At 39.1% G+C, this 24,150-nt stretch overlaps 1 protein-coding gene across 5 annotated transcripts in view; it reads left to right on the top strand.

The window, feature by feature from the left end:
• FBXO34 (F-box protein 34) overlaps nucleotides 1–24,150 on the top strand; it is an 81,257-nt gene that overhangs the window by 321 nt on the left and 56,786 nt on the right. Inside the window, exon 1 of one of the 5 annotated variants that reach the window (XM_070377795.1) lies at nucleotides 187–207. The exons of the other annotated variants lie outside the window; for them this stretch is intronic. The gene's annotated coding sequence lies outside the window, so the exon portion shown is untranslated. Of the gene's footprint in view, nucleotides 1–186; nucleotides 208–24,150 lie in introns of those variants that run through there. 5 annotated transcript variants of the gene reach the window in all.

The raw sequence follows: 24,150 nt of genomic DNA, 5'->3' as shown, positions 1-24,150 counted from the left end.
GGGCAGGGACTCGGTGGCCTGCACCTTGTCCTGGGACGGCCTCCGCCTGCACACGGGCCGGGCGCTGAGCGCCCCCGCGGGGCTCGGAGGGTCAGGCGGGCCGGCGGGCGGGAACGGGGTCCCGGGTCTGGGTTGAAGCCGAGGAGATCCGGGATAGGCCCTGAGGAGTTTCAGGATCGTCTCTCCCATCCCCGGTACTGGCGGCCGGTGAGGAAGTCGGGCCCTGGGTGGGGGTTGTTTTGCCCGGTGGCTCCCGCCAGGGCTCGGCCGCTCCGTCCTTCCCTGTCCCAACGCAGGTGAGCTGGCGCCTGTCCTTAACCTTCTTTGGGGACCGGGCAGGACGGAGGTTCGGAGGCTTCTCTGGCCTCTGGGCTGGTGCAGGTCGACTGCGGTTCCGCCCCAGTCCGCGATGAAGTCACAGTGCTATGGGTCCGCGTGTCTGTGACGTCAGGGGTTACGAGGATATGAGCTGTGATGTCACTGCAGGCCCTGGTGGGAACCCTGGCTCACAGAAGGGCCGGGAGGACCGGGACGGGGAAAGAAAGGAAGTTCAAGCTGCTGTCAACGCCTGGGGTCCAAGGGAATTTGAATCGAAAGTTGTTCGATATCAGCATTTTACAGTTTTAATGTAGTAGTTGTCAAGTTCTTTAACTTCATTTCGAACAAGCATTGTTACACAGTTCAATATAATATCCATTTGCTTTAGGAAAATCTCAATCAGGAGGATTTTTTTTTTTTTGGTGGGGGTGGATGGTGGGTGTTTGATCTAAATGCTTTTCAGAGAGCTTAACTCGTAGTTTGATGGCTTGTGATCGGAATTGCTGAAAAAGAACCAATTTGAGTGCTGATGATTTCCTTACTCTTTCTTGCTATACAATTTTGAAATAATTTATCTGCCCATTTGCTTTTTTGTTGTTAAGAGAGTGGCTTGGAAGAGAGCGGCTTTTAAGTCAACTTTTTCTTTTGTAAAAAGGAAAGGAGGAGGTCTGAATTAATCCAATATTATTGTTAAATAATAATTACCTGGGGATTTAATTTATCCCAGGTTGTTCCTAGTCATGGATAATTGAGGGTTTCCTGCGGTTATAGCTCACCAAAAAGGCTTTTTCTTGTTTTCCTACTAAGACTGGGTGTAACAGTAAAATAACATATACCAGGAACTGCTTGCCTGGACAAGTAACTAAAATTTTGTCTGTAGTGCTTGCAAATATGAAACTACAGAATTTTTAAAAATGCCTTGTTTGTGAATACCGCTTTTCTTCCGAAGCTTTCCAAAGAGATCAGGCTAGAAGAGGAGCTAGACCTGCCGTTACTAGCTTCAAGTATTGCAGCATATCAGTACTTGGACTCATCATTTCTTCCTCTCTATAAAACCATTTAAATAGAATCTAGTTTGAGAGGTAGATGGCTAAAACTTAAGCATAATTGCAATTTAGTGTCTTCAGCAGGAAACTAGGATGGGAGTCCTCAGTCCCTCCCTATTGACCTTGACTTATTAGGGGTTTTCTGTTGTTAATACTTCTTCTCTGATTTGCTCTTTAAAGGTGATTGAAAAGGTATTGCGTCTCTAGATTTTGCATCAACATGCTGGTGGAAGTTATGCTGTGTTTCTTTGTTTACTCAGAAAATGAAAGCAGAAATTTACCCTTGTTAATTACTGTTAGATTTGACTGGAAGTTTACAAAACAAGATGTTCTTGTAAATCTCATTTTAATACTCACCATACTTTGGACATTCTACAGCATTGTATGTACTATTTGAAAATTACAATATACATATTTTAAAACATTAGGAATTGTGTGGTGACAATGTTAAGGCTCTGAAGACATAATTTGGTTTTTTGGATCCTCAAGGCTGATAAGTACCAAATTAACAATGAAATTGCTAATTTGAGGGTGTTAACCAAGCTACTCTTTAAAATTAAATGATCATGACAAGATATTATGTAATGGAGTTGAAGGAGGTACAAAAAGAACACTTTAATGTATCTATTCCAATGAGCCTTTTTGGGGGAGGCTAGATGGTGCTGCTCCGTCACTTCAGTCGTGTCCGACTCTGTGCGACCCCACAGACGGCAGCCCACCAGGCTCCCCATCCCTGGGATTCTCACATGGATGCGTGTAAATTAAATGTAGTAGTGTACATCGGAAGGGGTGAAAGTCAAACTGTGTGTAAGTGGAAAGACACATAAATGATGATGATAAAATAGCTTCTCCTTGGCAGTGCATTTCCCCCACCCCCACCCATTGTGTTTAGCAGTTTAATGATTTTTTTTTTTTAATGGAAAATGAGTTGATAGGTGGTGAATAAAGGTCTTCATGTATTCTAATATGACTGAGAGACAATGAAAACTATAAAAAAAACAGCTTTGAATAGTTGTAAAACTAAACCAGCCATAACACGTAAACATTTTGACAGTTTGTTTCTACTTTGAGCAGGTTATTTTTCACCCAGGCCTTGCAGTTTTGGGACTAGGAAGCAGCTTTTACTTTTTATAAATGGAAATTTATTTGAGATCAGTATTATTTTGTTATTTTATCCAGTTGCTGTATTTAGGGGACTAAGTTAGCCAGTCATTAGTGATACAGCATCTTTCTAACAGATAAAAGCAAATATAAACAATAAAAGTACTAGAAATTCTTTAGGATATGTTTATTGGCTCAATTATTCTATTAATACATAGAATTAAAATTCTTATACACATTTTTTACTTCCTTTTCTAATAAATTTATGCTCAGCCAGTTTAATTTGTGCAATTTTGATACTCTAGTAGCCCTGAATCTTATTTTCATATTTATTGGGGAGAGAACATACTAATGGTTAGAGACATCATTTAGTGTTATCTTCCAAAATTTGCAGCTGTTTAGAACCAGACACTTGAGAGAAGCTACTATGGTAGAATGAATGCCTTCCTTGTTAGGTCATGTGTGACAAAGGCAAAATTCAGCAAGTGCATAATCTGTAGTCCTTTGGAAGCAACAATAACAAAAAAAGAGCAAATGAACTCCAAATGCATCTAGGTCATTGGGAATTGAATTCCTGTCAATTCTTACCCATGCATAATTTATCTTCCCCCCTTTAGTTCATGTTTATGGTGCTTTGAAGCTGATGAACATACTGTATTATCTGGGGAAAGCATTAATGATTTAAATGTAGGTGTTTCTTAAAGTCAGTTGAGAGTTTGTCAGCCTTTTGTTTCTAGGTCCATCTTCTAGTTTGCTTTCCACAGAAGAGGCTCCAGGTCTTCCCTTTTTAAATGTTCAGCTCTGGAAACTTAGCACAAACATTTTTCAACCCTCAACACAGTGTAGATTTAAATGTGAAACTAAGCTCTGTTTGTGTATCATGTTATTATCAAGCATGGGTTTTACTCATACAGCAGGCATTTTTGGGTACTCTCTGCCAGGTCCTCAGCCAGGGACTGTGTGACCTTTGTTTTAACATTCTGTTGGTGTGGAAGGCCATGAGTCTGAAGGGCAAGAATTGGACCAAGAGGATGAACCATTTACGTTAACGCAGATTGGTCACAGGTTTAGTCTAACTGTGAGTCAAGGAGGTATTAGAAACTCAGGTAAAAAGAATGAGAAACAGATTATTTTATCCCAAGACAGACAAAGGGGTTAGTCTCCACAGATTTGGATTGTTCTAGAATGAAGGGAGCTTAGTATGCATTTTCTTTCAGGCAACAAGTACTCAAGACCAGAACTAGCCTGTGTAGTCAGTCTAAGACTAGAGATAGAGCTAGAGAGAAGAGGAATAATCCAGATACCCTCTAGAGGAATGTATATACCTTCTTTTTCTTCTTAAGATCAGTCCTTTAATTGACTAACTTCTGAAACAATGTGAGCCTCTCACAGCTTCATTTCCACTCTGCTTTTTTCCCCCCTATCATTTTATCACGAAAATTTCAATCATAGAAAAGTTGCAAGAATTGTTTATACATTGAATACCTAAATATCGACAACTTAGATTTTGTAATTCTTATTTTGCTACATTTACTTTATCTGTCCACGCATTCTGACTTCTCTGTCAATGTGTTTTATCAACCCATCTTATGTTTTGGTTGTATTTCAGAGTAAATATACTTTACTCTTTACTTGAGCATTCCTATCATGAACTATTATTTTGTAAATAAATAGTTTAACTTGTCCCTTAGTTTGAACAAGTTCATACATCTCTTTAACCCATAACCCTGTCAAGATATAGAACATCACCATCCCTACAGAAAGTTTCTTTGTGCACCTTCCAAGTCAATTTAGTTAAAATTTTAATCTCCTGCAATCTTAACTCCACCCTTCTGAAACTACCTGTTGAAAGGGCCTATTTGTTAGCACTGAATGTGGCATTATACTGGGGGTTCAGAATATAAAGAAGAACATAGCCCCTGCTCTATTTAAGCTTATAATTTAGTTTGGATTTTAGTTTGGTGTCTGATGAATAAATGTTCCATGAATTCAGAGGAGGCAACTTCGACTACTGTGAAAGCTTTTTAGATGTGGGTCTTGGATTGGACTTTTATTTTAGGACCTAAAAAAGAGATTTTTTTTTTTTTTTAAAGAAGACTGAATAAAAGTTGTGATATTAAAAAAGAAGAAAGAAGGACTTCCTTGGTGGTCTGGTGGTTAAGAATCTGCCTACTAATGCACGGGTTCAGTTGCTGGTCCAAGAAGATTCCACGCGCGGCAACTAAGCCCCATCTCCCGAAGCCTGTGCACCTAGAACCTGTGCTCTGTAACGAGAGAAGTCACTGCAATGAGAAGCCTGCTCGCCACAACTAGGGAAAGCCCACATGCAGCAGCGAAGACCCAGGACAGCCATAAAGAAAGAAAAAGAAAAACATATGGTATAAAGGAACTGTAGCACACAAGGGGCCCAATTTTGGAGAGAGTTTGAGCATTATTTTTTTATATAGGATAATCTTTGAGAAAGGAAGCAATATGAAGAATGGATCTTAACCCAGTTTGTCATCTTTGGTATTTAGTTGAATGGAAGACATCTTCACATTTTTTGAATTCTCTCCTTTCTTGGTTCTCGTCTCTTATTTCTCCTGATTTATCAGCTTTGCTGGCAATTCTTTCTCTTCCAGATCCAAACTATCTAAACCTCTTTTTTTTAAAATTGAAGTATAGTTGCTGTACAATATTATGTAAGTTATAATGTGTACAGTTGTATGCAATAGTGTACCATATAACGATTGAATAACAGTTTTTTTGGGTGGGGGGCCATGCTGCACAATATGTGAGGTCTTAGTTCCCTGGCCAGGGAGTGAACTCGCTCCTCTTGCATTGGGAGTGTGGTGTCTTAACCACTGGACTGGGGAAGTCCTACAATTTTTAAAGGTTATACACCACTTATAGTTATTATAAAATATTGGCTATACTCGCTGTGTTATATAATATATCCTTGTAGCTTGTTTTTTACCTAATAGTTTGTACCTCATACTTCTCTACCCCTGTGTATCCTCCTCACCCTCCACAACTGTGGACCACTAGTTTGTTCTCTAGATCTGTGAGGCTGTCTAAAGCGCTGTTGTTAACTCTATATTGTGCTCCTTGTAATCTGGCCAGTAGCCTTTTAGGCTTCTCAATTATAATGCTTTCCAGGTCTGCTGCTGCTAAGTCACTTCAGTCGTGTCCAACTCTGTGCGACCCCATGGACTGCAGCCTACCAGGCTCCCCCGTCCCTGGGATTCTCCAGGCAAGAACACTGGAGTGGGGTGCCATTACCTTCTCCAATGCATGAAAGTGGAAAGTGAAAGTGAAGTCGCTCAGTTGTGTCTGACTCTTAGCAACCCCATGGACTGCAGCCTACCAGGCTCCTCCATCCATGGGATTTTCCAGGCAACAGTACTGGAGTGGGGTGCCATTGCCTTCTCCCTTCCAGGTCAAGCCTATATCTTTATCCATAAGCTGTTAACTCTTGATAGGTTTCTAACTGCTAATAGGATGAGGCTTTTTTTTTTTTAATATTTATTTGTCTGTGTTGGATCTTAGTTGTACATGCAGGGTCTTTGTTGTGGCACATGGGCTTAGTTGTTCCATGCCGTGCAGGATCTTAGTTCCCTGACGGGGACTCAGACCCATATCCCTTGCATTGCAAGGTGGATTCTTAACCACCGGAACGCCAGGGAAGTCCCAGGATGGTGCCTTTTTTTTTTTTTTTTAACATCCCTGTTTACTTTGTACTTATTTTACAAGAATCTGTAGCAAGAGCATCTGCTGTAAGTAGTTGTAGCAAATGGGATTTATTAAGAAAGAGGTAAACATTGAGTAGAGTGAGTGAACAAACTAGACTGAGTTTCTTGGAACAGACCCCACAAGGACATTATAGAACTTGCCTGAGAAGGGGCTACTGCCATTATGGGCTGTGTTGTTGAATCAGAAAGCTGATTTATACATGGCGGAAGTTTTCACTTCTTTGGGTAAAAATATCACTACATGTTACTTTTCGCTCTCTATATCTTAGGTGATCTTCTTGGCCACGCTTTGGTCTTACGTGAAACCTTTGCTTCAAGGGCATCTGAAAAATGTAGTTTTTAGCTGTCCAGCCTCTGTAAATCAGGACGTCCATGTGAGAATAGATCGAAGTGAGTATTGAATGAGTCTACATCAGGAAGCTTCCACAAGCCTCTTATCCTTATCCATCAGAGGGCAGACAGAATGAAAACCACAATCACAGAAAACTAACCAAACTGATCACATGAATCACAGCCTTGTCTAGCTCAATGAAACTATGATCCATGCCATGTAGGGCCACCCAAGACAGACAGGTCATGGAGAAATAACTCCAGAAAGAATGAAGAGACGGAGCCAAAGTGAAAACAGCGCCCAGTTGTGGATGTGACTGGTGATGGAAGTAAAGTCCAATGTTGTAAAGAACAATATTGCATAGGAAACTGGAATGTTAGGTCCGTGAATCAAGGTAAATTGGAGGTGGTCAAACAGGAGATGACAAGAGTGAACATTGACATTTTAGGAATCAGTGAACTAAAATGGACCGGAATGGGTGAATTTAATTCAGATGACCATTATATCTACTACTGTGGGCAAGAATCCCTTAGAAGAAATGAAGTAGCCCTCATAGTCAACAGAGTCCAAAATGCAGTATTTGGGTGCAAGCTCAAAAACGACAGAATGATCTCTGTTTCCAAAGCAAACCATTCAATATCATGGTAATCCAAGTGTATGTCCCAACCACTAATGCTGAAGAAGCTGAAGGTAAATGGTCTGTGATGACCTATAAGACCTTCTAGAACTAACACGAAAAAATGTCCTTTTCATCATAGGGGGCTGAAATGTAAAAGTAGGAAGTCAAGAGATACCTGGAGTAACCTAGGCAAATTTGGCCTTGGAGTACACAATGAAGCAAGGCAAAGGCTAATAGAGTTTTGCCAAGAGAATGCACTGGTCATAGCAAACACCCTCTTCCAACATCATTAGAGAAGACTCTACACATGGATATCACCAGATGGCCAACACCGAAATCAGATTGATTATATTCATTGCAGCCAATGACAAGCTCTATACAGTCAGCAAAAACAAGACCGGGAGCTGACTGTGGCTCAGATCATGAACTCCTTATTGCCAAATTCAGACTTAAATTGAAGAAAGTAGGGAAAAACCACTAGACCATTCAGGTATGACCTAAATCAAATCCCTTATGATTATACAGTGGAAGTGAGAAATAGATTTAAGGGACTAGATCTGATAGAGTGCTTGGTGAACTATGGATGGAGGTTCGTGACATTGTACAGGAGGCAGTGATCAAGACCATCCCCAAGAAAAGGAAATGCAAAAAAGCAAAATGGCTGTTGGAGGAGGCCTTACAAATAGCTGTGAAAAGAAGAGAAGCGAAAAGCAAAGGAGAAAAGGATAGATATACCTTTTTGAATGCAGAGTTCCAAAGAATAGCCTTCCTCAGCGATCAATGCAAAGAAATAGAGGAAAACAACAGAATGGGAAAGACTAGAGATCTCTTCAAGAAAATTAGAGATACCAAGGGAACATTTCATGCAAAGATGGGCTCAATAAAGGATGGAAATGGTATGGACCTAACAGAAGCAGAAGATATTAAGAAGAGGTGGCAAGAATACACTGAAGAACTGTACAAAAAAGATTATCACGACCCAGATAATCACGATGTACCAGTCTTAAATTTAAGAATTTATCCTTTTGTCTTTTTTTTTTTAATCTAGATCACTCACCTAGCGCCAGACATCCTGGAATGTGAAGTCAAATGGGCTTTAGGAAGTATCACTGTGAACAAAGCTAGTGGAGGTGATGGAATTCCAGTTGAGCTATTTCACATCCTGAAAGATGATGCTGTGAAAGTGCTGCATTGAATTTGTCAGCAAATTTGGAAAACTGAGCAGTGGCCACAGGACTGGAAAAAGTCAGTTTTCATTCCAATCCCAAAGAAAGGCAATGCCAAAGAATGCTCAGACTACCACACAATTGCATTCATCTCATATGCTAGTAAAGTAATACTCAAAATTCTCCAAGCCAGGCTTCAGCAACATGTGAACCGTGAACCTCCAGATGTTCAAGCTGGTTTTAGAAAAGGCAGAGGAACCAGAGATCAAATTGCCAACATCCACTGGATCATAAAAAAAAAAATGTATATTAAATAATTAATAACATAAAATTGCCTATCTGAAGCTCTGAAATCACTGTTGGAACTGCCATAGAAAATTGATTAGCTGGAGTTTCTGAAGATGATTTTGAGTTTGGTAAGGAAGTCTCAAAGGACACATTTGCTCTATTGTTCAGGAACCAGGAGAGACAAACTTGTTTCCTAAGTAGAGCAAGAGATTTTATTTCAAGTTCAGTTATCAGAATTATTCTCTGGAGGTTCTTGGTACTTTCTACGTACCACTTCAGCCCTTGGGGATAAGTTTCCGTGGTTCAGGCTGTCTTCTAGTTGAAGATCTGTACTATCATCACAGTAGTCCAGCTTATTTGGGATGCTATGAAGACTGTGAAAATGGATCCTGAAAATAAATGCATAGAAAGTCTATAGATTTATACTTTAGGAATCATATCTTTCATTTGACATTTTTCTTTGCCCATGTTTTATGAAACGTTCCATGGTTATCTTGATAAAATAGTTAAATATCACCATTTTTAACTTGTGGAATTTCAAGTCCTATGTATTTATTCATTTACTTAAAAAAAGGGAGCATGTTTTATATGCCAGGCATTATGTACAGTGCATTAGTTAACTTCTGTCACTTTTTCTCTCAGCACAGTTTACAGACCTATATATTCTTTGGCATGTACCAGTCTTAAATTTAAGAATTTATCCTTTTGTCTTTTTTTTTTTTAATATTTCTTTTTATTTATTTATTTGGCTGTACCAGGTCTTAGTTTCAGCATGCGGGATCTTTGATCTTCATTTCGGAATGTGGGATCTTTAGTTGCAGCATGTGAACTCTTAGCTGAGGCATGTAGGATCTAGTTCTCTGACTAGGGATCAAACTGGGGTCCCCTGCATTGGGAGCATGGAGTCTTAACCACTGGACCACCAGGGAAGTCCAATCCTTATGTCTTTTTATTGTTTATCTTAACATCTTGTGGATTTTCCCCTTTATGGCAAATATCATTAATAAAATTGATTATTAAAAGTCCAAGTAAATACTAACTTTTCTGGGAAATTCACATTTTTGTTGTATAAGTAGCAGGTTGTGTGTGCATGTGCCCTCAGTTGTGTCCGACTTTTTGCGACCCTGTGGACTGTAGCCCGCCTGGCTCCTTTGTCCGTGGAATTTTCCAGGCAAGAATACTGTAGTAGATTGCTGTTTCTTACTCCAGGGGATCTTCCTGACCCAGGGATTGAACCCACATCTCTTGCATTGGCAGGCAGATTCTTTACCCCTGAGCCACCAGGGAATCCCATTTAATAATTAGTAATTTAGTAATTTAAATAAATTACTTTTGGCTGCACTGGGTCTTCATTGCTATGTTCTGGCTTTTTCTGTGGTGAGTGGGAGCTACTCTTCCCTGTGTTTTGCAGGCTTTTCATTACGGTGGCTTCTCTTGTTGCAAAACACAGGCTCTAGGCTCTTGGGCTTCAGTAGTTAGAGCACTTGGGCTCGGTAGTTGTGGCGCACCGGCTTAGTTCCTCTTTTGCGTGGGAAATCTTCCTGAACCAGGACCAGAGATCAAACTCTTGTTTCCTGCATTGGCAAGCAGATTCTAATCCACTGCACCACCAGGAAAGTCCAGGATTTGCCCTCTTAATTAAAAAAAGTAGATTAGGGCATAAGGTTCAAGTGTGCTACTTTTTTTTTTTTCTTGGTCTTCTGTTTTTTCTTGTGTACATTTCTTAATATGTAGAAGTGTATTTCAACTAATTTTAAAATGTCCTTTAATGTAATTGGGGAAAATAATCAATAAATACATTTCTTTTGCTTCCTTTTATATATTTCTTGTGGGTCTTTTAACTTTCTAACCTTTTACTCTCCAGTTGTTAAGTGGGCTTAGATGAGTTATATAAAGTATGTTCTGAAAAAAAAATTCTGCAAAAGTAATTTTTTGTAGTGTTTGTAAAATGTGTTTTCAACTCTTATAAATACAAGCTTTTGGTTGTGACTTGAAGGAAATAAAATTCATAGTATTTTTCTTTTCAACCAAATGGTAGTATGTGCTGTACTTTCTTTCGAAGTAGTAAATCCAATAGCATAAAACCTATCTAATGCATGTTTGGAGAAGGAAATGGCAACCCACTCCAGTGTTCTTGCCTGGAGAATCCCAGGGACGGGGGTTCTGTCTATGGGGTCGCACAGAGTCGGACACGACTGAAGCGACACAGCAGCAGCAGCAAATCATGTTTTCCCATGCCACTTGATGAGGTCTTGGAGGTCAGAGACCTCTTACGTAGCTAGTGCATGGCATATTGCACCTTGTACTTGGTAGATCATGGTGTTTCTGTAATAGCAGTGGATCTTGAGAAAGTGTTAAAAAAATTATTAGACTCCCAGTAGCAATATTTTGGCCTGCTGCAGTCAGGGAGAGATTATAATATCATTGTTCTTACTTTTGAAAATTTTCACTCTTCGGGTGAAGAAACTGAAGGGGCCAATATTTGTGCTTTAAAGAATAGAGACCGAGGTACTTTTCATTGTAGGTAGTATCATCCCACTTTATCTGGAGGACAAATTTCTGTAGATCTCTGCTTTCTTTCTTTCTTCCCCTTCCTTTCCTTTCTGAAAGCAGTGAAGACCCAATAAGCTAAAATAACAGAGGAAAAAAGTATATCTTAACACTTAAAAGGTAGTCAACCTTAGGCCCTTTGCTGAGGTCTTCATAGTTTAGGATAGAAAGTGGTGCATATCGTGTTCTTTCCTGTGTCCTTAGCTAAACATTTGTTGAATGAATTTATGTATGCTTAGTTGCTCAATCGTGTCTGACCCTTTGTGACCCTTTGAACTGTAGCCCGCCAGACTTGTCTGTTCAGGGGTTTTCCTGGCAAGAATACTGAAATAGGTTGGCTTTTGGACCTCCAGGGGGTCTTCCTGACCCAGAGATCGAACCCACATCTCGTGAGTTTCCTGCGTTGCAGGCGGATTCTTTACCACTGAGTCATATATATATTTTGCTAGCATAGATGTCTTTTTTTGGAGAAGGTGATAAGAGACAACATTTTTATTTATTTGTTAGGTAATGGTGGGGCAGGCAAGTGCTTGTCTTAGCCTGTCCCATGTGCCTAGATAAATTTTCATTTCTTATTCCCTCACCTCTTTCAAATCTCTTCTTAAACAGCACCTTCTCAAGGAAGCCTACTCTGATCACTGTCTAAAATGGCAATTGCCACTCTCTTCCTGCACTTCCAAGTTCCCTTACGCTAGTCAATTTTCTCCCATAATCGTTACCTCCTTGAAACATATACTGTGAACACTACTTACTGTGATTGTTGTTTTTCTTACCACCAAAATGTAAATTCCTTGAGGGCTTTGATAATTTGTTCACTTTATTCCGAGAGCTTCATAGATGCTTATTTAACAAATGCTAGTTGAATGAATGAAGGTTGGAAAGAATGTAACATGATAAAGTTAGCTATAAAATAATTTACATTAAAATTTATATTTAAAAGTACCTCCATTGTTTAAGAAGTTTTGCTTTTGTTGACTTTTGTGTTCCATAATGATGTGTGCGTGTGTCCTCAGTTGTATCAGACTCTTTACAACCCCGTGGACTGTAGCCCGCCAGGTTCCTGTGTCTATGGAATTTTCCAGGCAAGAATACTGGAATGGGCAGCCATTTCCATCTCCAAGGGATCTTCCTGACCCAGGGATTGAACCTGCGTCTCCTGTGTTGGCAGGCAGATGCTTTAGACTAGCACCACCTGGGAAGCCCAAGGCAAACAAGCATGCGAAAATTGAAGGATTCTTCTCTTGCTGGAAAAGGGACTGAGTTTGGCTTGCTGAAATGCGTTGTCTGCTTCATGCCTGTAGCATCTTTTTGGTGAAGTTGCTTTTCATTACCTCACTGGTCGTTTAATTAACAAGAAAGAATCTCAGAGTGTGTTCCACTGTGTGCAGATGGAGCATCTCTTTCCTACTGGATGTGGCTTTCCATGAAATAAGGCATGACAATATTAATAACTATCTTCTTTCTTCCTTTTCTTCTTTCGACTTGGTCTTATGCTAAAGCTTTTATGTGTATTTAAAAAAAAAGCTTTCTAACAATTCCATGAAGAAAGTATTCCTGTCCCTTTTTGCTTGCAGAAAACTGAGTCTTAGAGGTTTAGCAACTTGCCTCAGTAGAGTGTAGGAGCTGTGTTTCAAACCCATCCAGTCTGACTGTAGAGGAACATCACTACATAGTAAGCCTTCTTAGTGAAGAGCAGCTAGATATGAAAAAGAAGTTAGTAACGCTGTAGTGAAACTGACTTCACAGAGCTCTTTTATTTGCCCCAGCTTCTCAAAAGTTAAGTAGTTTGAATGGAACAGTGTGATTGAAGCACCTGTATGTTGTTGCAGAGTCAGACTCAATGTAGCGACTAAGCAACAATTTAAAGTGCATTTTAAATGAAACCAGAGCTGGCTCCTAATCAGATCCTCTATTACTTATAGTTTAGCCCAATAACAACTTAGCTTGTCTCGGGAGCAGAATTTGTATATGCCCTTTCTTCATCGTCACTAAAAATTAGGTTCAGTGGGAGCTGTATAAGAAGTATAATTTGGTGGAGAAGTAGAGGGGTAGACAGTGAGTAGGCTTTGCTATTCTGGATTCTTAAGAAAAAAAGTTATACTAAATGGAACTAGTCATTCCCTACCAACTATACAAAATAATTCCAAATTATTTTTAATTGTTTTAATTTCAAATTTTGATTAGAAAATTCTGATTCTTTAATATGAATTACTTTTTGACCATTAATTAGCTGTTTGTCTATGTTTTTCCTTGTAAGATGACATATTTTATTCCCTTCACTATAGAAGTATTTCTTCTCATAATTTTAATTTCACTTTTAAAACACTGGTGATTTAAGGGGTAACCTAGAATCTTATTCGGAGATGGCGATGGCACCCCACTCCAGTACTCTCGCCTGGAGTCTGGTGGGCCGAAGTCCATGGGGTCGCTGAGAGTCGGACACAACTAAGCGACTTCACTTTCACTTTTCACTTTCCTGCATTGGAGAAGGAAATGGCAACCCACTCCAGTGTTCTTGCCTGGAGAATCCCAGGGATGGGGGAAGCCTGGTGGGCTGCCGTCTATGGGGTCACACAGAGTTGGACACAACTGAAGTGACTCAGCAGCAGCAGCAGCAGCAGAATCTTATTATTGCAGGAAATCATGTTTAAGGATACATTTATATGCTGAAGCCAGTAATATGCTTTCCATAGAAGTTGTAGGACACTATTGTGTACATCGCTAGTAGACTCATAAAAAAAAAATTCTCCAAAGCAAGACATGACATACTTATTTTTGGAGATACATTGAGACTGTTTTCTGGCTTGAGATGATCAGTGGTGAGAGACTTTCCCTTTTAGATTTCTAGAACTGTGAGGAGAACGTCATGCTTAATTAGTACTTTTCTTGATGCTCCCATCCAGTTTTAGTGGAATGAATACTAAAAAGAGGGTTTTCTTTTAATTAATTTTTACCGAAATATAGTTGCTTTACAGTGTTGTGTTAGTTTCTGCTGTGCAGCAAAGTGAATCAGTCGTACGTATCCATATGTCCTCTTTTTAGATTTCCTTCCCATTTAGGTGACCATGGATCACTGAGTAGAGTTCCCTGTGCTGTACAGTAGGTTCTTATTACCTGTTTTATACATACTTGTGTATATATGTCAACTCCAGTCTCCCAGTTCATCCCTTCCTCTTGAAAAGAGTTTTTTCCTGTACACTTCGTTATTCCCCCCTTTAAAGGAGCCCAGAAAGGCTGCTTGTTTGAATGCATGTTCATGGTGGGTGGAAAAAGTAATAGTTCAGAGTTTATGTTGAAAGCAGTAAAATCCCTTAGTCCTCTGCCTTCCCAATCCCCTCCCACCCCCCAGGGACTCACTTCAGTTCCTTCTTTATTTGATTCTTCTAGTGATAATCCCCATATTAATGTTCTTATACTTCCATTTCTAGATTTGTCAATTTTAAGCATTGTCTGTAGTGATAGTCAAGATTTAGCTCTCATTTACGACCTGTCCAGAATTACAAAGGATCTGAGGGTTTACTCTACTTGAAGCTAACAAATTAGCCTGTCACAGTTTCATGGATGCTGGTGGAAATACAGACTGCTATGGTTGGAGGCAGAGTCAGAGATGAAGTACAGTGTATTACTTAGAGCCTTAGCAGTAGCTAGGGCATCAGCATTCATTTGTGCCTGTATCCCGAGCTGCACTTCGCACAGGACACTGCAGAGAGGGCCAACACTTCACATAATGGATTTTGTTACTGGAGAAAACTCTGCTTTTAAGGATTTCAGATATTTTGTAATGGGCAGTAAGCACGCTTGCTCTTTGCTTCAGAGGGAGACAGTAGTATACTGAAGACAGAGCTTCTGTCTTCCAAGGTTGCTCACTGTATGAACGTCCTTGAGAATATAGTCCAAAACAAAGAGCAGACAGTGCCTTGCTTGTAAGACACAGAAAACCATGAAGGATTATTTTCCAACACCACTACCCTGTTCCCCACCTTCTTTCTGATATAATTACATATCATTATTTTTAGCTTTCTGCTCACCTTAGTAAATACTGTATATTTTTATTTTACTAACAGTAGGTGGTGTCTTTTGACTTCCTGCTTTGAAAGGAGTATTTTGGTTAGAGATCCTTATTAGTGTTAGAAAACTAGTTCAGTTAGAGCCTAAGAAAGGAAATAGAGAGTTCAGGGGGATAGAATAGGATTGGCTCCAGGTGCTTGAATATTACTTAGAAGAATTAGTCTCTCCCTATATCCCTTTGCTTTCCTCCTTTGGCTTTATTTTTGGTACCCTCCTTCGCCTCTCTCTCTCACCAGTACTGATTCTTGGCTCTGTGTTTATTTCTGAACAAGTTGCTATGGCAAGGTGGAGAGACTAGATTAGAGTAGCTGGAGCCTGGTCCCATGCCCAGATGGAGATGTATGCTCGGGGTGGGGAGAAGGTAGTTCTGCAGAGATAAAACGGATGCCATAACCTCTCCATATCAGAGTTCTCAGTTTACTTTTTTTTTTTTTTTGACGAGGGTTTTGTTAGTTTTTATAACTGACCTTAATATTTTTCATTTTCTTAAAGATAGAATGAATTTATGATATTTCCCTTTTTCATAGTTATCCATCTCTTGATGTCCTGTATCCTTCTGCTCCAGTTTTATGTAGTCCACTTTTTTGGTGTATTGTCTTGTTTTGCTGGGTTGCATACTAAGGTAAGATGTATGGGAGGTAAATTTTGAGTACTTCCTTGTCTGAAAGTGTTTTTATTTTATTCTTAAAATGGAATGTTAGTGTGGCTAAGAGTATAATTGTAGGTTGAACATAATTTTCTGTCAGCGCTTCAAAGGCATTGATTCATTCTTTGCTAGTATTCTTCATTATTGAAAAGAAGTCTTAGGCCCGTTTTATTATTATTTGTTTTTAATTGAAGTATAGTTGATTTACAGTGTTGGGTTAATTTCTGCTGTACAGCAAAGTGACTCACTTATCCTGTATGTACATTCTTTTTCATATTTGTCTCCAATGTGGTTTGAGTATAGTTCGCAGTGCATACAGTCGGGCCTTGTTGTTTGTCCATTCTATAAATAATAGTTTGCATCTGCCGATCCCAGATTCCCAGCCGGTCCCCCTCCCCTGCCCTTGGCAGCCACAAGTGTGTTCTCTGTATCTGTGAGTTGGTGTTTGTTTCATAGATAAGTTCATTTGTTTCATAGTTTAGATTCCATATATAATGATATCATATGGCATTTGTCTTTCTCTTTTAAATTTAATTTTACTTTTTTATTGGAATATAGTAGATTTACAGTGTGGTATTAGTTCAGGTGTACAGCAAAGTGACTATTTACCCATATACATATATGCATTGTTTTTCAGATTCTTCTCCTATAAAGGTTATTTTCCTATTATAGGTTATTATCCTATATAATAGGAAATATTATTATTTCCTATATAGGTTATTCTAAATATATAGAATATTTAGTAAAGTTCCCTGTCATATAGAGGGAAGTCCTTGTTGATTATCTGTCTTATATATAGTAGTGTGTATATGTTAATCCCAAGCTCCTAATTTATCTCTCTCCTAGCCTTTCCTCTTTGGTAACCCTAAGTTATTATTTTTTTATGTCTGTGAGTCTGTTCCTATTGTGTAAGTAAGTTGATTTGTATTATTTTTAGGTTCCACATATCGGTGATATTAGATGGTATTTATCTTTCTATTTCTGACTTCACTTACTATGATAATCTCAGGTCCATCCATGTTGCTGTAAATGACAGTATTTCGTTCTTTTTAGTGGCTGAGTCGTATTTCAGTGTAGGTACCGCGTCTTCTTTATCCATTCCTCTGTCAGTGGGCATTTAGGCTGTTTCAGTGTCTTGACTATTAGTGCTGCTGACATTGGGAAGTATAGTTTTGTCTGGGTATGCCCAGGAGTGGAATTGCTGGCTCATATGGCACTTCTGTTTTTAGTTTTTTTTGAGGAACCTCCATACTGTTTTTCACAGTGGCTGGACCAGTTTACATTATCACCAACAGTGTATGGGGGTTTCCTTTTCTCCACACCTTCTCCAGCATGTGACTTGTAGACTTTTTAATGATGGCCATTCTAACCCATGTGAGGTGGTGCCTCATTGTAGTTCTGATTTGCATTTCTCTAATAATTAGTTGTGATGAGCATCTGTTCATGTGCTTGTTGGCCATCTGTAAGTTTTCTTTGGAGAAATGTCTGTTTAGGTCTTCTATTTTTTTGATTGGGTTGTTTGTTTTTTTGTTATTGTTTGTATATTTTGGAAGTTAAGACTTTGTCAGTTGCATTATTTGCAGATATTTTCTCTGCAAATATGGTAGGTTGTCTTTTTGTTTTATTTATGGTTTCCTTTGCTGTACAAGTTTCACTAGGCCTCATTTGTTTATTTTTGGTTTTATTTATATTGCTGTGGGAGGCCAGTTTGATTCTTGTTCCTTTGCATATGAGCTACCTTTTCTCTGAAAGCGTTTATTGTCTTTTTTGGTCATTGTTGCCTGAAATTTTCCGAAGATTTTGATGGCGTGGGTCTTTATTCATTTGAGCACTGAGTGGGCCTTATTAATTGGAAGACTTTATAAATCTTTTAGTTAATTAAATCTTTTAGTTGTAGAACATTTATATTTCTCTGAAAATGTCCTCTCTTCAATTTTTTTTTCCTATTTTCTTTCTGTAACTTCTGTTACTTAAATGCTGACCTCCTGGACTGATGCTGGGTATCCTTTCGTTATTTCTTGTCTGTTTCCTGTTTCTGTCTACTTTCTAGGTTTTGCCTCCACAGTATAAAACCTTACACTACCTTTTAAAAATTTTGTTTTCAAGAGTCTTTTCTTGTACTTTTTTGCCTTTTCACAGCTTTCTTTCTTGATTTATGAATGCACCATCTTTCTGAGGATCTCAGAGAGCTTTTAACAAGTTCTGTTTTATGAATTGTTTATTCCTTTGTCACATTTCTTTAACTTTTTGTTTCCTTATCTCTTTCATGTTACAGATGTTTGATTCTGATTTAACCAGTCAAATGAAAGAATGAAGTGATATGAAACTGATTGGCATCTCTCTACCTAGACAGATCTGTTGACTAGTGAGCTTTGCAGTAGAGTGGACAGATAAGGGGCCTTATTAGCTTTGGTCAGTGGTGCTACTGCCTATAATGCTGCTGCTGCTGCTGCTGCTGCTAAGTCGCTTCAGTCGTGTCTGACTCTTGGACCAGACGGCAGCCCATCAGGCTCCTCTGTCCCTGGGATTCTCCAGGCAAGAACACTGGAGTGGGTTGCCATTTCCTTCTCCAGTGCCTTTAATAGCTGCTGTTAATTCTTTCCACACTATTTAAAGGATCTGCCCGGATGTTTTAGTTTTGTTATTTTCCTTTGTTTATTTTGTTTTTTAAAATGTAAAATCTCAAAGGTAACTGGAATCATGAAGAGGGTCAGTGATCTAGTGTCTGGAAATGTTCATGTAGTCATCTTTCTTGTGTTTCAGAGTGAGAAGTTTTAGGGTATGGATTCTGTAGCAGAGAGTAGCCCAGATACTGGAGCCAGACTGGATTCAAGTCTGGTTCTGCCATTTACTTAACAAGTTACTTAGCCTTTCAGTGCCCCACTTTTCTCATCTGAAAGTTTTGGACATTGATAGTCCATGGGGTCGCTGGGAGTCAGACACGACTGAGCAACTTCACTTTCACTTTTCACTTTCATGCATTGGAGAAGGAAATGGCAACCCACTCCGGTGTTCTTGCCTGGAAAATCCAGTGGACGGAGGAGCCTGGTAGGCTGCAGTTCATGGGGTGGCTGAGGGTCGGACACGACTGAGCAACTTCACTTTCACTTTTCACTTTCATGCATTGGAGAAGGAAATGGCAACCCACTCCAGTGTTCTTGCCTGGAGAATCCCAGGGACGGGGAGCATGGTGAGCTGCTGTCTATGGGGTCGCACAGAGTCAGACACGACTGAAGCGACTTAGCAGCAGCAGCAGCAGCAGCAGCACCTACCTAATACGGTTGTACTTAGAGGACTTAGTTTAAAATGGTATTAAATAGTGGCGTTTAGTAAAATATCAAAGTATTCATTTTCCTTTTCTCCCTACCCATAGTAACAATTATGTGATTTAAATATGGTGGTGATTGCCTGCAGCAGAAATTTTGGTGGAATTACGTAATTTTAGAATTTGCCCTTTAGAACCTTGAAGAACACTTGGTATCATTACTTCAAGGACTGGAATGTGTATGTGCAAATGTTTCCATAAAAGTCTTTCAAAGTTTCTCCTGTTCCCCCTAAAAAAGGATCTCACTCAAGATAACTTGATAAAAGTGGTCTTGGAGCAGAGCCAGAGAACTAGGAATGAAAGAATACCATACCATTTTCACGCCCAGAAACTCTTATGTCAGAATTGTATGTGCTCAGGGTATTAGGGAAGCTTTATGTCTATACAAAATACTCACTGACAATCCTAACTCTTGAACTTGAGAAATTTTTGAAAGTTCTTTATAAATGGATTTCTTGGGCAAAAACTGGCAGGAGGAAATAATTCTTGAAAAAAATTTTTTTTTTTTGCTTTGGCTGATGCCTCCAATATGGTGGAACACTGGGACTTTCTTTACCATACTCTGCTGTGTGTAGAATTCAGGTGAGTTGAGTGAGTAAAACCCTTGTGTAGTGGTTCTTACTCCCTCCCCCCAAATCTTGACCCTTATCTGAATTAGGGTTTTAGTTTGGATTATTTATCTTTTTTTTCCCCTTCTCTCACATAGTGGAGGAAGTTCTTAGAGTCTGTTATTTTTACTGTTGATATTATTATAATGTTGTTTACATCTTAAGATGGAAATACACACGACCATATAGTCCATGAGCCCCTATATATGTACCAGTCAGTTTTTACATTTTGCCATGCTTGTTTATTCTTGTCCTTGTCCCAACTAAAAAAAATTTTAAAGCAAATTCTAGACATACCATTTTTTAGCTGTAAATACATCAATATTTTGTCTTTTAAATAGGCAATTTCCCCATAACCACAATACCATTATATAATCTAACAAAATTAATTATTGATCTGACCCCTAGCTTCTGAGTTTTAATCTCCGTCTTCAGTTCAGTTCAGTCACTCAATCGTGTCCGACTCTTTGAGACCCCATGAATCATAGCACGCCAGGCCTCCCTGTCCATCACCAACTCCCGGAGTTCACCCAAACTCATGTGCATTGAGTTGGTGATGCCATCCAGCCATCTCATCCTATGTCGTCCCCTTCTCCTCCTGCCTCCAATCCCTCCCAGCATCACAGTCTTTCCCAGTGAGTCAACTCTTCGCATGAGGTGGCCAAAGTATTGGAATTTCGGCTTCAACATCATTCCTTCCAAAGAAATCCCAGGGCTGATCTCCTTCAGGATGGACTGGTTGGATCTCCTTGCAGTCCAAGGGACTCTCAAGAGTCTTCTCCAACACCACAGTTCAAAAGCATCAATTCTTCGGCGCTCAGCCTTCTTCACAGTCCAACTCTCACATCCATACATGACCACAGGAAAAACCACACCCTTGACTAGACGGACCTTTGTTGGCAAAGTAACGTCTCTGCTTTTGAATATGCTATCTAGGTTGGTCATAACTTTCCTTCCAAGGAGTAAGCGTCTTTCAATTTCATGGCTGCAGTCACCATCTGCAGTGATTTTGGAGCCCCAAAAAATAAAGTCTGACACTGTTTCCACTGTTTCCCCATCTATTTCCCATGAAGTGATGGGACCAGATGCCATGATCTTCGTTTTCTGAATGTTTAGCTTTAAGCCAACTTTTTCACTCTCCTCTCTCACTTTCATCAAGAGGCTTTTGAGTTCCTCTTCACTTTCTGCCATAAGGGTGGTGTCATCTGCATATCTGAGGTTATTGATATTTCTCCCGGCAATCTTGATTCCAGTTTGTGTTTCTTCCAGCCCAGCATTTCTCATGATGTACTCTGCGTATAAGTTAAATAAGCAGGGTGACAAGATACAGCCTTGACGAACTCCTTTTCCTATTTGGAACCAGTCTGTTGTTCCATGTCCAGTTCTAACTGTTGCTTCCTGACCTGCATACAGATTTCTCAAGAGGCAGGTCAGGTGGTCTGGTATTCACATCTCTTTCAGAATTTTCCACAGTTTATTGTGATCCACATAGTCAAAGGCTTTGGCATAGTCAATAAAGCAGAAATAGATGTTTTTCTGGAACTCTCTTGCTTTTTCCATGATCCAGCGGATGTTGGCAATTTGATCTCTGGTTCCTCTGCCTTTTCTAAAACCAGCTTGAACATCAGGAAGTTCACAGTTCACGTATTGCTGAAGCCTGGCTTGGAGAATTTTGAGCATTATCATCAAATTCCTTTATGTCATCTAAAACCCACATATATTCAAGTTGTATGTGGTATCATTTTTAAATGATTTGGTTTTCTTCATTTATATAAAAATATTTATATCTTGCAAATATTTGCCTTTCTAACTTGTTGTGGAAGATTTTAATCACATAAAAGTAGATGCAGTGCATGAATAAACTCCCATGTACCTGTCACAGCTTTGTATTCGTGCTCAGTCACTAAGTTGTGACTGACCCTTTGGGATCCCATGGACTGTATAGCCCACCAGGCTCCTCTCTGTCTATGGCATTTCTCAGGCAGGAATACTGGAGTGGGTTGCGATTTTCTACTCTGGGGATCTTCTTGACCCAGAGATGGAATTCGAGACTCTGTGTGTCCTGGACTGGCAGATGGATTCTTTACCACTGTGTCAAATCATGCCTGGTTTTGTTTCATTTATTACCTCTTGCTTCATCCTCCTGGATTATTTTTAAGCAAATCCCAAGTATTAATTGGAGTCCAGGGTATCTTTAAAAGATAGGGACTCAAAAAACGTATATATATATCACCCCCTTAAATTCCTTGTCCATGTTCAAAGGTTCACCTGTCTCAGATGTCATAGTTTGAATCAGTATCCATATAAAGTTCCTAATTTGCAGTTGGTTGGTAATGACCTTTAAGTCCCTTTTAATCTACTGCTCTCATTTTCTCTCTCCCTTGTGAATCTGTTTATTAAAGAAATCAGATTTTATTTTATGGCTTTTAGGGTTTCTCAGTCTGGGTTTTAATGACTGTATCCCTGTGGCTTAGCTTAATTAACATGTTCTTATGTCCTCTGTATCTCCTGTAAATTGGCGATTGACTCTGGAGGCATACTTATACGATATATAATTCATGCACAGAGTAAATGTTTTAAATGATACAAAAGGGTGTATATTGGAAGGTCAGTCATTTCTTCACACTCTACCTTTCAGTGTCTTCCCCAGAAGCAGTTATTGTGTCTAGAATGAAATGTTTTTATTAAGCTCTTGTATATCACCAGTAAACATTCTAAATATCCTAGTAATTCTGAAGATACAAAGATTACTAATTTGTACATTTTAGAATTTTATTAAAATTAAAATTTTTTATTGTAGTTGATTTACAATGTTGTATTTCTGGTATACAGCAAAGTGATTCAGTTACATATTTGTATTTCTTTTTCATATTCTTTCCATTATAGGTTATTACAAGGTATTGAATATAGTCCATTGTGTTATACAGTAGTACCTCATTGTTTCTCTCTTTTGTATATAGTGGTTTGTATCTGCAAATTCCTAACTCCTAATTTATCCATCTCGCCTCCTTTTTCTCTTTGGTAACCGTAAGTTTGTTGTCTATGTCTGAATCTGTTTCTGTTTTGTGAATAGTTCATTTGTAAATATTTTAAAGTTCACATTGAAGTGTTAGCACATGAATCTGTCTCTCTCTGTCTGACTGACTTCATCTAGTACGGTGATCTTGGCTCTATCCCTGCTGCTACAAATGGCATTATTCCATTTGTAATGGCTGAGTAGTATTCCATTTGTGATTGTGTGGGTACCACATCTTTATCCACCTATTGATGGACATTTCGGTTGCTTCCATGTCTTTGCTGTTGTATATAGTGCTGCTTTGAACATTGGGGTGTGTTTATCCTTTTGAATTATAATTTTCTCCAGAAACATGTCAAGCAGTAGGATTGGTAACTTTTTTTAAGGAACCTCCATAGTGTTCTCCATATTGGCTATACCAATTTACATTCCCACTAACAGCGTCGAAGGGTTCCCTTTTCGCCACACCCTCACCAACATTTATTGTTTGTGGACTTTTTACTGTTGGCTCTTCTGATTGATGTGAGGTGATACTCTGTTGTAGTTTTGATTTGCATTTCTCTAGTAAATAGTGATGTTGAGCATCTTTCATGTGCTTGTTGGCCATCTGGAAATCTTCTTTGGATAAATGTCTGGGTCTTCTGCCCCTTTTTTTTTAAAGCTACCTTTTTTTTTTGTTTGTTTTTTTAAAAAATGCGCTTGTTTCTGGCTGCGCTGGGTCTTTGTTACTGTGCAAAGTCTTTGTCTAGTTGCGGCAAACAGAGGCTGCTCTCTACTTGCAGCGTCTGGACTTCTCATTTTGGTGGCTTCTTTTGTTGTGGAGCTCGGGCTCTAATGTGCAAGGGCTCAGTAGTTGTGGAGCATGGGCCTGTTTGCTCCGTGGCATGTGGAATCCTCCTGGACCACGGATGGAACCCGTGTCCCCTGAATTGGCAGGTGGATTAATACCCACTGGACCACAAGGGAAGTCCTCTGTCCATATTTTGATTGTTTTTTTTTTTTTTTTTTACTGAGTTGTATGAGCTGTTTATATATTTTGGAAATTAAGCACTTTTTGGTCACATCATTTTCAGATATTTTCTTGAAATCTTTAAGTTGCCTTTTTGTTTTGTTTATGGTTTTCTTTGATGTGCAAAAGCTTGTAAGTTTTTTGTTTTTGTTTTTTTAAGGATTTTTGTGTGTGTGTGTATTTATATACTCTGGTGGCATTTGCATGCACGTTTTATTTTTTAAATACGTAGCTTTCTTCTGATCCATTTGTAACACAAATGTACTATGCATTTGTTCAGCTAAAGCAAACAACAATTAAAAATAACCTGCACTCTTTATTCCAGTCA

The sequence above is a fragment of the Bos mutus genome, chromosome 10, assembly GCF_027580195.1.
Source record: "Bos mutus isolate GX-2022 chromosome 10, NWIPB_WYAK_1.1, whole genome shotgun sequence".
Classification (NCBI taxonomy): domain Eukaryota; kingdom Metazoa; phylum Chordata; class Mammalia; order Artiodactyla; family Bovidae; genus Bos; species Bos mutus.
This window is presented reverse-complemented; position numbering and strand designations above follow the sequence as displayed.